The sequence below is a fragment of the Coptis chinensis genome, chromosome 9 (genome assembly GCF_015680905.1).
Source record: "Coptis chinensis isolate HL-2020 chromosome 9, ASM1568090v1, whole genome shotgun sequence".
NCBI lineage: Eukaryota > Viridiplantae > Streptophyta > Magnoliopsida > Ranunculales > Ranunculaceae > Coptis > Coptis chinensis.
In genome coordinates, this window is record NC_141464.1 from 49,080,906 (window position 1) to 49,095,675 (window position 14,770).

The window sequence follows — 14,770 nt, forward strand, 5'->3', positions numbered from 1 at the left end:
CAATTGCAAGTTCAGTGTGTACTAGCCAAACATGAAGCTATTTCTTCTGGAACTTCTCTGCAGATGGTGAAACCCAAACCAGTTGAGGCACTTGTAGATGTCGATAATTTAGTTAATAACAATTAACCAGATGGAAGGTGATTGGAGTTATTTTTATTAACTCACAAGATGAGATTTTGTTATAAACTAATTAATATTAATGGATTGGCGGCAAAGGGTGTGTAGTGGGATATTGATCGATTATTTTTGAATTTGGTTTAGTTCGATAGAGAAGGATCGGCAATTCAAATGCGGCAGTTCAGAGATCGGCAAATGGATCGGCAGTTCAAATGCGGCAGTTCAGGGATCGGCAACGCAAAAGGATCAGCAACAGCATCGAGCGGAAATTCAAAGTATCGATTTTAGTTTGATTGAGTGATTGATCGGTTTGATTGGCAATAAATTCAGCGGCAATTCTTTCCAGCGGTAATTCAAAGGCTAGAATAGATTTTCTTGTTCTTTTATTGTTGAATAGGGTCGACAAATGCTATTTTTTTGGAAGGAATTCTGAAGTGTCAACGGTATTATTATTTTTTTTTTGAATTAAGGGATCAAAAATTTATGAAGGGCAATACAACAATCTTTGAAGTTCTTCGGTCTTACAGCAACAGTGCTGTCTGCTCTGCCTTCAATAATTCAACAGATTAGGGCACCCAGCGACAGGGTGTCCTAAATGGCTATATGCAATGTTCAATAGTTTGTTTGCATTTTACCCATTTTCATTTCAAGTTCATGAAAAGTCTATTTTGCTGCCTCTACTACCAGCATGCCTTTTGGCTCTAGAAGAGCCTTCGCTGTTTAAGTGGTTGACATGCTTTGCCTTATTCTCCATGTACCCTCTTCTTTGCCGTGACTAGCTGATGTTACCATATATGATATATGGCGCTACTAGTTCTCTTCCTTCTGATGTATCATTCTCCTAGCAGAAAACGAGTCTCCAGTCATGGAGATACCTCCAGTGGATGGAAAAAGTTTGCGAGCGGCATTTATGGGATCGGCAATGCGAGCGGCATTTATGGGATCGGTAATCGATCGGGATAGAATTAATATCAAAGAGGATCGGCCAAATTTAATTGATCGGCCATTGCGAATTGAATTGAGTGGATAAGCTGTTTTTAATTGATCAGTGTTGTATCAGTTGGGACTTGGGGTTATTTAGCTTTTTTAAGGGTTCGAAAAGTTATTAAAGTTATTGGATAGGAAACTCTTGAATTGGCAAATTGAGTGATAAGTTAATTATGTGTAGTGGTTTGTTTAATAGGGTCTGTTGAAAAATAGGTGTCAGGTGCTAACTATAAGTTAAGTAGGACTTTTCAAAATTGAGTTGGCTCAAAGAGATCGGCAATCAAACAAGATGAATAATGAAGTTCGGCATATGCAAATTGAAAGTTGTCTTAGTTTGGCAACTATAATCAAAAGTGGTATTATAGGAGAATAGGGGTGACCAAAGAAGTTTGTGTCAAAAAGGGAGTTCAGTCCATCTAGATCAAATGCGGTTCCGCTTGTTTTCTTTTTTACTTTGAAGTGGTAAATTGAACAACAAGAAACTTTGGTTGTGCAAAATGATTGATAAGTAAATCCAAACAGATTGGTTATCAAAGGGTTAGTTTGGGATATATCTAAAAAATAATTTTAGAATAGATCGACTTTGACTTAAAAAGAGGAAGGTAGCCCTCGATTTTTGGCTACCAAAACTGATCGGCAATTTATAAATCAGTAACTTTTGTCGGGTTGAAAGCGATATGGCGGTCAAAAAAATTGAACTTGATTAAATTATCAGAAATTTGTTTTGGATTGAGTGAAATGCAAAAGAGTTGAAAATGGTAATCTAATTCAAAAGTAAAAGAGGAGAATGGTAAAACCGAGCTATAAAAAGTGACAAGCCAAATTTGAGTAAAAAGTATTTCATTGGCAAGTCCTTGTATTGAAAAATGGATTGGTTACTATATAGGTTGGTACATTAATATAAAAAGAGAGATTGGTTCAAAAGAATGAGATTTGAATGTAAGATAACATGAGAGATTAGTTTAAGAGAATGAGATTTGAATGTGGCATAATTTGCTAAGGTTCTAAATTTTTTTATAGCCGATCCAATAAGGGGCCAGGTTAAAAAACTATTTTGAAAAATGGTAATTTATCCAAAAGAATATATTTGTGGACAGGCAATTGTTGTAGTGGCTGCTCGAAAATACCGTTTTACTGCCCCAAAAAAAACTGTTAAACTGTCCGAAAATGGTTTTGACCAATAGAAAAGTGTTGGTCAACAAAATCGGACTCTTTATCCAATAAGGATCGGTAAAAAAAAGTAAGTTTAATTTTTTGGCTGATTCAGGTTAAAAAAGTATTTCGAAAAAGGGTAGTTATTCCAATAAGGATTGATTAAAAAAAATGAGTTTTTGAAAACATCAATTTTTCCAACTAAGAGATCTTTCTGAGCCAACATGAATATCTAATTTTTAAAGAGACTTAATGAAAATTTTATTGAATTATAAGTTTGCATACGGTAGGTAGGTAGCTAGTGTTAATGATTTTCGGGATGCAATGCCCCTTGTGTAAAGAAAATGTAATGAAACTTGAGGTGTAGCCGCCCCCATAGTATAATAATGATAACGTATCGAAATTTGGCGCCGCTTCCAAAGTGTAACGATAACGAATGAAATTTGAGGTGTCACTTCCAAAGTGTAACGATAACATAATGAAATTTGGGGTGTCGCCGCCCCCAAAGTGTAATGATAACGTAATGAAATTTGGGGTGTCACTGCCCCCATAGTGTAATGATATTGTAATAAAATTTGGGGTGTCGCTGCCCCCATAGTATAATGATAATGAAAGTTGAGGTGATGCCCCCAGATTATAACGATTATATATTGAAAGTTAGGGTGACGCCGCCCCTATAGTGTAATGATAAAGAAATTTGAGATATTTGATCCCTAGTTAAAATGAAAGATGGATCGAATTTTATTGAATTATGAAATGATTACAATGAATGAAAAACAAACATTCAACGATAAAACTTTTTCAAACGAAAAGCATTCCATGGCTTGGCAAATTTTTCTCTAGTGATTCGACAAAGGAAATAAGACCCTTTAGATGCTGGCTTATCAATGATAAACGGTCCTTCCCAATTCTCTGACAGCTTCCCAGATTCAATGAGCTTCTATCTTCGGCTAAGTACCCAATCTTATGGTTCAAAACTCTTGAGGCAAAACTTTCTATCATATTTGCGTGATATTTTATTAGACATTGTAAAGCTTCTTCTCGAGTTTTATCAATTGAGTTTGCCACCAAAGTTAGAGCAGCACCATTGTTTCCAGTTTATACTGCATCTGTCCTTGTAGTTGGTGCAATTAATTCTGTCGGGAGGACAACATCCATGCCATATATGTATCCCTAGAGACAGATATGCAAATATTTAATCCATTGTATTGTTGGACTTATTCCTCACCTGAGGAGAGACAAAGACGTTCAGTTTGCGTGAAGAAGGCTGAGCGCGCGCGCGTTCAATTTGGTCTTGCCCAAGGCGCGCCTGCGCCCATGCCATGAACAACTTACAGTATTTTGAGGGCGCGCGTGCTCGACACTGGTGCGGTTTCTAATTCACTATAGTAACCATGAATTTGGTTTTTGGCATATAAACCTAACAACAAGGTTTTGGAAAACCTAGAACACAGAGAAAAGAAACCCAATTTTAAGAGTTATCAAAATTGAGAGATAACTTTACAGAGAGAAAAGTTTATAAAGATAGAGGAGTGATTTAGTAAGGTGAGAGGCTGAAAAGGAGTGATTGTAATCGTCCTTCCCACTTTATAAAAGGATTAGCTCTTGTGGAAGTAGGCATCATTGGCTGAACCACGGTATATCTTTGTGTTGTGGTATGTTTGTTCTTCTCTTTACATTATTATTTGTTGTTGATAGTTGTTTAGAGAGTTGGGCATGTTAGTTAGGTTGTAGTTGATATTTAGAATTTGTCCGAGTTGTAGTGTTTTATATTACAAATTATTTATGTAGTGGGGATTGATGGGTATCGGTATTAACCCCAACAATGTCGCTATTTGATATCTATGGTTTTACGCAGTTGTCCAAGGGGAATTCGCCCTTTAAAGAAATGGTGCATAGGTATATACACTTACTTTCTTGTATGTAACGCAACATTGGAAAGTAGTCTGCTATATCTGGACAATGAAGAAACGCATTTTGTATCAGTTATGAGACCTAGAACTTTTTCATCTTATGTCTCTGTTCATTCTTATGCTTTCTTGCAGATATGGGAATGACCTTATAATCGTTGTTGGAAAAGGGGAACCTGCTGAGGTGATGTCCGAGTATGGTTTCAAGTAAGTCTTCCCTTCTTGTTTTTTTCCTCTCTTTAGATTTGTGTTGATAAATTAGAGAGAGAGATTGATTGGAGAGAATATTTACTTGATTGATTTCTAAGAAGATTACAAGATGTTTATATAGAGATTACAAGAATCTAAAATAGGAACTAAACTAAAACAGTCAGTAGTGTGGGTTTCTAAACAATACGCGAGGCGCGGGTCGCACTAGGGTTAGGCTTTGTCGAGCAATGTGCTGCGCATTGTATCATCGTTTCAGAGAAGCGCTGGTCGCTTATCTGGTATAGCCGGGCAGAGCCGCAGTCACGCCTCCACTATGAAGTGAATAATAACTTCTAATACTCCCCTCAAGTTGGAGAGTGAATATCAAGAACTCCCAACTTGCTAATTAATCTCGAAAGGTGTCCTGCCGGAGGTTTCAGGAAGGCTACCACCGATCCGAGGATGGAACGAACGTAGGAGATAGTAACTTGGCCTGTATTTTTGTCGCGAAGAAATGACAAATCCAATTCGATGTGCTTTCGTTTGTTCATGAAAAAAAATTGATTTTAAGACGGATGAAGCGGCGGCTTGATTGTCACAAAACATGTTCATCGAGAAGGATGAAAGATGCCTAAGTCGAGAGAAGATACTTCAACCATTGAAGTTCACACGCCGTAGCCATGGGAACGATATTCGGCTTCAGCGTAAGAACGGGATACAATGCTCGCTTTGTTTTTTTCGTGATATAGGGCTAGAACCAAGAAAAGTGCAATAACCACTAGTAGAACGACGAAAGACGGACACCACAGCCCCAATCGTGAGTCACGTAAACCGAGATGTGTAAAGAACTATTAGTGGATAAGAGAATCCCTTTGTTGATCGAACCTTTAAGGTAGCGGAGTATACGATGAGCAGCATCTAGATGTGGAGTCCGTGGGGACTGCATGAAACGGCTGAGATAATTAACAGAAAAAGTAATATCCGGACGTGTGATTGTGAGATATAAGAGACGTCCAGTCAAGTGATGATAGACAGTAGGATCCTGAAGTAATGTGCCATCATCGGTATGGAGGTTGATATTTTGTTCCATAAGAAACTCAGAAATACGACCACCCGTGGTAAACCATTAATCGCATTGTAATGTCCAAAAAGACATTTTACTGTAAGAAATAATCCTTCTTTGGAACGAGCAACCTCGATACCCAAGAAATATTTTAGACGTCCTAAGTCTTTGATATAGAATGTTGCTTCTAAAAATTTCTTTAAGTTCTGAATGAGAGATGGATTGTTGCTTGTGATTAGAATGTCATCCACATATACAAGGACAAATATAGAATCAGAACCACAAATATTAGTGAATAGAGAATAGTCGACTTAGACCGAAAGTGAAGTCGGCAAAGATAAGAGTGGTAGATAGTTTGGCAAACCATTGCCGAGAAGCCTGCTTGAGTCCATATAAGGACTTATTGAGGCGACATATCCTGTTCTCCCCCTGTTTGGCGAATCCATGAGGTAATGTCATATAAACAGTTTCATCCAAATTGCCTTGAAGAAAGGCATTGTGGACATCCAGCTGATGAAGAGTCCAATGTCTGATAGCAACAATGGAGAGAAATAATCGAACAGTGACTAATTTTGCAACGGGTGCAAAAGTGTCATGATAGTCTTGGCCTTCAATCTGATTGTAACCCTTGGCAACAAGACGAGCTTTGTAACGTTCAATAGAACCATTAGAATGATATTTAATCTTGAAAACCCATTTACAATTTATAGGCTTATGATGAGAGGATGACGAAACAAGAGTCCATGTGTTATTTTGTTCCAAAGCCGCAATTTCAAGAAATAGCAGCTTTTCCATTTTGGAATTTTGATGCCTTGAGAAAAAGGATGTAGGAACAACTGAAGAAGAAGACACTTTAGACAAAAAAGATTTATGACAAGGAGAAAAGTTAGTGTCAGAAACATAAAAAGCCATAGGGTATGGAGTGTAAGACCGTGTTACCTTAGAGTCCGATTGGAGGAGGTTGGCCGAACGAGGGACTGTAGGTGCCTTGGTGAGAGTAGGACAGTGATAATCTTGGATGAGGAGTGGTGGGGGTTATCGCATTCTAGTAGATCGAGTTGAGGCAGGAGGATTGAGGTGGGATGGCTGAGGATCTTCCAAAAGGTGGGGTGACGGAGCTGGAGGAGTGGGAATATTGTCAGGAAGAAGAGAGCGTGGGTCGCGCTCGATTTGGGCTGGAGCAGGTCGCGCTCCATCCATTGGAATTACATGAGATGTTGAATGTCAAAGGTTTCATTGTCTGGGATGGGTAAGGGAGAAACAAGCAGATGTGATGGGGAAGGGGGGGGGGGGAGATAGATGTTGATAGGGGAATACAGTCTCATGGAAAACCACGTCATGAGAAGTATAAATTTTCTTGGAAAATTAATCATAAATGTGATAGCCTTTTTTAGCATAAGGATAACCAATGAAGATGCCAGGTTTCCCGCGGTGATCAAACTTATTTTAATGGAAGTGTTGTGAGCAAAACATAAACAACCAAAAATACTAAGATGGGCAAGAGTGGGAGGTGTTGTAAATAGAAACTCATGAGGTGATTTGTCATTTAACAAGGTGCTAGGAATTTTGTTAATGAGATAGCCCGCAGTGAGAATGCATTCACCCCGAAGGATAATGGGAGGTGAGCTTGAAAACGTAATGCCTGCGGTAACGCTGAGTAAGTGACGATGTTTTCTTTCAACAACAGCGTTTTGTTGGGGAGTAGCAACACAACTACGTTAGTGGATTACCCCATGTTTGGAAAAAAATTGTTGCATGTTATGAGATATAAATTCAGAGCCATTGTCGAAACGAAGGACTTGGATTTCATGAAAATGGTCATCAATGTTGCTATGGCCAGATATGAGTAAATGTATTGTAGAATGAAATTGAGTAGGGGGAGATAGATGTTGATAGGGGAATACAGTCTCATGGAAAACCACGTCATGAGAAGTATAAATTTTCTTGGAAAATTAATCATAAATGTGATAGCCTTTTTTAGCATAAGGATAACCAATGAAGATGCCAGGTTTCCCGCGGTGATCAAACTTATTTTAATGGAAGTGTTGTGAGCAAAACATAAACAACCAAAAATACTAAGATGGGCAAGAGTGGGAGGTGTTGTAAATAGAAGCTCATGAGGTGATTTGTCATTTAACAAGGTGCTAGGAATTTTGTTAATGAGATAGCCTGCAGTGAGAATGCATTCACCCCAGAAGGATAATGGGAGGTGAGCTTGAAAACGTAATGCTCGTGCAACGTTGAGTAAGTGACGATGTTTTCTTTCAACAACAGCGTTTTGTTGGGGAGTAGCAACACAACTACGTTGGTGGATTACCCCATGTTTGGAAAAGAATTGTTGCATGTTATGAGATATAAATTCAGAGCCATTGTCGAAACGAAGGACTTGGATTTCATGAAAATGGTCATCAATGTTGCTATGGCCAGATATGAGTGAATGTATTGTAGAATGAAATTGAGTATGAACCATGGCAAAAAAAGATTGTAAATGCATGGTAGTTTCAGATTTGACAGTCATAAGATAAATCCATGTAGCACGACTAAAATCATCGACAATAGTTAAGAAAAAACGAGCATTGGAATATGATGGTAAATGAAAAGGATCCCAAATGTCACAATGAATCATTTGAAAAGGTCTAATAGTTTTGATTGAACTATAAGAAAAAGATAAACGAGTTTGCTTAGCTTGCGGACATACAGTGCAAGTAGCATTATTTGAACTAGAAATGAAAGAAAACTGCTTAGCTAAAATCTGCAAAGGCGTGGAAGATAGATGTCCTAAGCGATAATGCCATAAATTATTTGTGATGGAGTTGTAGGATGAGCAAACGGAAGCTAGTTGGAGATGGTAGAGTCCCCTATTAAGTCGTCCCAATCCAATCTTCTTCTTCGTTAACTAGTCCTGAAAAAGGCAAGAATCATTAGTGAACGTGACAGAGATAGGGTGAGACTTGACTAGTTCACTAATGGAAAGCAAATTAAAATGAAAGGTGGGAACAAATAGAACGTTGTCAAGACGCAAAAGGGGGGAGAAAATAACACTACCAACATGAGTAATTAAATGGCATGTTCCATCCGGAAGTTTAAGAGTAGAATGTGTTAAACAAGTATGATAAGGAGAAAACAGATGTAATGGAGAACAGACATGATTGGTAGCACTAGAGTCAATGATGCATATGGATTTAGAAAAGCACGAGAGATATACCTGTCAGGTTTGCTTGTGAAGAGTTACTACCTGAATCAAGCAAACCGGTAAGTTGGTTATATTGTTCTATGGAAAAACAGAGAATTGAGTCCAGAGTAAATCGAATTAGGCCGAAAGGTGCTTGGGTGGATAACCGTGCAGTTTGTAGCATGTACCAATATGATGTCCAACTCGGTTACAATGGTTGCAAAATGGACGAGCGATGCTCGCCTGGGGCCCTCAGATCCGAGGCGCCACCGAGGTCGGTGGGGCTTAACCACCAGTGCTTTGTGGAGGTTTAGACGGACCTAATTTCGAAGAAGCCCGCCGGTCTTCTGAAAATGAATACTGTGGTAGCAGATCCGAGCGCGAAGGAAGAGAGAGTGCATGAATCTCTTGTTGCTTCTCCTCTTGTCGGATTAAAGAATAAATCTTGGACATACGAGGAAAAGGATCCATCAAGAGAATTTGACTGCGGATGGATTGAAAACGAGCATCTAGGCTTTACATGAATTTCATAGAACGACCATCTTCAATCTCTTTGGCAAAAATAGATGCATGACCACAAGTACAAGCAGGCATAGTAGATAAAGAACTTAATTCATCTCAGAAAGATTTAAGTAAAGTGAAATAAACAGATACCGGACGATTGTCTTGCTTGAGAAGAGTGACAGAATCCTTCAGTTGAAAAACCTTGGGTGCATTAGTTTGTGAAAAACGATCACCTAGATCTTTCCAGATTTCGGATGCAGAGTCGGCATAGAGAATGCTGCCACGGATATCTGGAGTAATAGAATTGAGAATCCATGAAGCAACAAGGTCATCACATCGTGACCACTTAGATTTTTCTTTGGGAGTGCTGGGAGGAGTTACAGAGCCATCGACAAAACCAAACTTATTCTTTGCTCGAAGGGCTCTAGAGATAGACCGTAACCAAGTTGGATAATTGTCCCCTGATAACAGAGGAGATACGAGGATAGCCGTGGGACTATCTAAGTGGTGGACATAGAAAGGATCATCAGAATATGGAATAGAGTCATTATTTGGAGTGGAGGCGTCGGCCATTAAGAATTGAGAGGAGGCGGAAGCTGATAGAGTTTAGGATTAGGGTTTGGATCAATATTAGGCTGATACCATGATAAATTAGAGAGAGAGATTGATTGGAGAGAATATTTACTTGATTGATTTCTAAGAAGATTACAAGATGTTTATATAGAGATTACAAGAATCTAAAATAGGAACTAAACTAAAACAGTCGGTGGTGTGGGTTTCTAAACAATACGCGAGGCATGGGTTGTGCTTGGGTTAGGCTTTGTCAGAGCGCATGTCGCTACTATATCTATCGCTCAAGAGCACGGTCAGCTTTATCTCAGATATGCTAAGCAGAGCTGCGGTCGCTCTCCACTATGAAGTGAAGAATAACTTATAATATTAAGATGCTTAAAATTAAAAGCAAAAAAAACTAGATGCTTAAGAGTTTAGTTTTGTGTCTTCAAATGGAGGAGACAAGATCCACATTTTCATACATGGGCTGAGGAGCTATGTTTTGGGCCTGAAAATCGAGCCCAAAACCCAATTTCTTAAGTCCACAGAGGCCTTTCCAGCTGGATTTTGCTTCAACAGACTTTTCATCCACTTCTGCTCCTCTGTTTTGGTCAAGGCTTAGACCACTGGAAAGCTCTTTCCAAGTCGGTCATTTTGACATAAGGTAGGCCCAATTCTGAGGTATGAGTCCAAAAATACGACCTTCGGAAGTTCTAATCGACTTTTATTACCTTCAAGCTTACGCCAGGCTGACTTTGACCGGGCTTTAGAAAGGCTTTTTCTCTTTGAATCTTGGCCTTTAATCACAGAACTTCTTAGCAACCAACTCTTGCTCTTTTATCTCGCAAAAGTGACACATTTCTGCACATAATTGACTCCAATGTCTGAAATACATAAAAACACGTAATCAGCATTAACTCTTATTTATTACTCCAATAATTGGTCTAAAAGTATTATTGTTAGGGGGTTAAAACTACAGTTTTAGGCTCTTATCAAACCACCCCCAAATAGCATTTTGCTTGTCTTCAAGCAAATATAAGAAATTAGCATAAGTGACCAAAAATGGAGTTCTAACTAATCTCGTTTCGCCGAGTGCGATTGCATTGACCATTTGCAACAAGGTTTTAAACCACTAGGAATTCTCTAGTAGATGAGTTATAGCCTCGTGAGAGTTTTCCAGTGAAGGTACTCACAAACTTCATCTATACTACAACGACTAAGAAATAAAACTATTGTTTCCTTATTTATGTCTCAATTATCTATACATCTCACTAGCAATGAATACAGAATAATCAAGTGGAAACCTAAGCTAATATATACATAATAATCAATCATCTACGAATAAGCATATGTACAATGAGTAATACTATGAAATGCACTAGCAGGTCCATTTTTGAAAACTTGAATAGCTGCCCTTAAGTAGGTCCTAACATAAATGTCAAGACAAAACCACTGATTTTTCGCTCAAGTTTTCACATACTCCAAGTAATGGTGGGGCACACTTTACCTTACAATCTCAATGACACACAAGGAAGCCGGAGTCGATCAAACACATCTGCTACTTACTATCACACTAACCTATTCCTAATTGAGCTAGAGGTCTTTATTAGGTGTTGCGGGGATTAGGAGATGGTTTAAGAATGAAGGAAATGGTTATTCAAAAAGGACAAGTCTGAGATAATAGAGCCTTCATATTGTGTAACTAAAGAAAACCTTGTTCTTTATTTTTGCTTCTACACTTTGTTTCCATCCTTAGCCATATATATATTTTTTTTCTTTGGCTTTTGACTCATTTGATTCTATTTTTGGAGTTCTAACTCTTTATTTTATTTTATTTATTATTTTTTTTTTCATTTGGATGAAAATTTTCTTTTCTTATTTGAAGCAACTAACAAATTATTGATTTCAAAGGTCTTTCTCTTTTCTATTCTTCATTTCTATTCTCATACTCATTCAAAGAATTGGTAGGCTGATTTTTTTTTTGTAAAAGGTTAAAGGATTTGTGGTTTATGAAAAGCTAAAGAAAGGCTTAGAAGGGCGACTAGCAGAAAATACTTTCATAAGGTTTGAATTTCTAGTTATATTGATCCAAAGAGGGCCTAAATTCTCGCTTAGGATATGGTATAGTGATCAACCAAGTGGACGTGTGATTTCTCTATCCGGATTTTACTTCTCCCTTGTGTCATTTCTCAAAATGTTTCACTCATATAAGACTTTAGGCTATATTCTCACAGGATTTGTAGAATAAATACTCTAGCCTAGATTTCAAAAACTTACTGCCAAACAATCATAGATACTCATGTAATATATTTATAGATAGATGCAAAGATTATTACCTACATATTAATCTAAGTTTCTAAAAACTATTATAATGCAAAAGCTATGTGAGACTTCTAGATTATTAAGAGCATAGAGAAATAAAACAATACCAATATTCCTAAGTGTATAGCATAACTTTTTATTTATATTTTTAAATTTTTGAAATTTTTACTAGAAAACAAGTGCATATTATATATATCTATATCCTAACAGATGTTTTAATTACACGTGTTTCTATCCCCCCTCCCCCAAACAAGAAGCATGCTTTGTCCTCAAAGTATTTAAATAAAAATGATAGAAAAAAATACCATAGAAACGCTGCGGAAATTCGAATATCTGCAAAAACAAGGTTAAAACATAATAATATAGAAAATAAAAACCGACGAACTCTATAGGAGTTCCACCCGCTATGGGGTTAACAAAAATTAAATTGTTTGGGACATAAGCGGACACTAACTGAAAATAAAAACTTACCTTATCTCCCGCTTAATCGCCATCTTCCCTCATCTTCCTCTTCAAAGAGATGAGGTTCCTTCACGCATCGCCATGCCATGTTAACTTGCCAAGCCCGCCGCGGTGTCATCAACTCGTGGTTAACCTCGTCGAAAGTGTTGCTAGGTCTGATGGGGTGTAAGGAGCAACCAAATGAGGTTGCACCTGCCATCCCGGCCAAGTCATAACTCGAAATGAACGAACCACCCAATTGGTGGGTCTCATGACTTCAACCTTTTTCTAATCTGTGAACTGGGTACAGAATTCAGGTAAACAACCGCGCATGATGCGGCCAACCAAAACAGGCATAAGAAGATACTTATGTCTCATGCTTTGAGCTATCTTAAGACTAGTCACTAATACTCGGGGAATGTCATATCGGCGACGTCCCTCAGCTAAAGCAAGGAAAACATCACCGCCAGCATTATTCACGAATTAAACCGCCACTTCTAAAAATATTCATCAGGATGAATAACATGGTGGTGCCTACATTCAAGGACAGCCTACCAAGGGCTATGCTATATCACCCTTGGTCCATTACACGAAACACCCTTCCCTCATAATACTCATGGAAATATGTAGTCATAGAGGTATGCATTATCGGTCATATATCCCCACGTGTGCATAGGATCAGGCAAGAGCAATCTCGAAACTAACGCTACCAAAGACTTACTGAATTCCATTGTCGTGTCATTAATTGCAAGGGAAAATTTTTGTTCTCCGTCTTGGTTACAATAGAAACTAATATTATTGTAGAAAAATGCAATAAGCTGAGGTGAATATGAGTCATCATCACTTACCAGTAGATGCCGTCATCCTAACTGCAAGACCCTATCGCGGAACCAACCTCTATAAGTCTCGCTTCCCAACAAGTCTTCAAAAGACTGCTCAGGTATGACTGTAGGAGATGTCATCACAAAACTACTCTCTAGAAAAGCTGCAAACGATCCTGGAACAACCTACAAAAAATCAGAATTTTTCGTGCCTATGGAGGTCAGGGCGCGGGTGGCGCTCCAATTTAACCTGGGAAGGGCGCGGATTGCGCGCAGGTCCAACCCGAGTTCCAGGCACTTAGGCGTAGGGCGCGCTCACTTTTTGCCTGGGATGGGCGTAGGGTGCGCTAGTGCCTTGGGCAAGTTCCAGTGTTTTGAGCACGGGGTGCGCTCGGATTTGTTCTTGTGAGGGCGTAGGGTGCACTCTGGTCTAAGTTGACTAACAGATAGGTCAAGTGCAGGGTGCACTCCATCGAGGCACGAGTGGTGCGCCCGGTACCGGTGCTAAAGTGAAAAAGAAAGGAGATAAAAAGTGAGAGTGAAAAGGTGAGAGTGCAAGGTTTCTAGTGTTGGTTGTGAATGTAGAATGAAGGAAGTATATATAGGGTTTTGGTTTCTAAAACGGATTAACAAGTTGCCAAAAAGCTTTAAGGCAATTGCCGGAAACAAAAATATTTCCAAAACTTAAAACGGAAATAACCCATATTCATTATTCTAAACAAACCTAATATCTTTTAGATTGAATTTAGAATAGTAACTTCCTAACTCTTTGAAATTTCATCCTACCACAACATCTAATCATAGGCATGCCAATATTGGCAATATTCTCAACAATCACCGCAAAACTACTTCTAAAATTGTGGATCATATAAAAATCATGCTAGAAGAAATAATACCACCCCCAAACAATTCGGGAAGGTGAGATTAACAATAAAATCGACGCACAATTTGAAAAGAACCAAATGAAATTCAAATTCAAATTCAAATACAATTAACTACCGAATTCAAATCTAACTACTGAATTTGAAAACTTAACATCCGAACTAATGAAAACAATAAAAAAAACAACATCAATCAATAAATTCCCTAAACCATCCGCTACTGTTTGACGATGGAACATGAGATGAAGATGGGCCCAAGCCATCCGTCCTTCGGCGACGACGCTCGTGCCTCACAAACGCCTCCTCCTCAGAAGAACCCTTGTGGGGTGGGAAGCTGGGCTATTAAATCGTTGAGTACTTCCTGAGTACTCGCTACTCGCTATTTAGCCGACTCGACTAACAATTTAATCCCCGATTACAATCGGGCTCAAAAACTCCCCGAGTACTCGGCCGATTAGGCCCGATTAGCCGAGTAATTGTGTTCACTATTTCAATGTTAAACATTGAACTCGACATTTCCCGATTCGCCAACCCCGATTCTCAGAAAGTTCTACATTTTAATCATATTTATTTTAGTTGATTGAGTGTTTTAATTGTTTATTGATTGATTGGGTTCTTAATTGGCTTCATTATGTTGGTATTTCAAAGTTAAATATATT

The 14,770-nt window shown here is 38.5% G+C and overlaps 1 long non-coding RNA gene and 1 pseudogene across 2 annotated transcripts in view; both read left to right on the top strand.

Annotated features, from left to right (window-relative positions):
• Positions 1-611, top strand: LOC147476453 (uncharacterized). The gene is made up of 2 exons (XR_015209509.1): positions 1-137; positions 262-611. It is a non-coding gene; the product is annotated as an uncharacterized LOC147476453 (long non-coding RNA).
• A 3,470-nt stretch (positions 612-4,081) lies between these two features.
• LOC147476454 (cardiolipin synthase (CMP-forming) / mitochondrial hydrolase fusion protein-like) overlaps positions 4,082-14,770 on the top strand; it is a 42,325-nt pseudogene continuing 31,636 nt past the window's right edge. Inside the window, exons 1-2 of the transcript XR_015209767.1 lie at positions 4,082-4,155; positions 4,302-4,373. The product of XR_015209767.1 is annotated as a cardiolipin synthase (CMP-forming) / mitochondrial hydrolase fusion protein-like (transcript). The remainder of the gene's footprint in view (positions 4,156-4,301; positions 4,374-14,770) is intronic.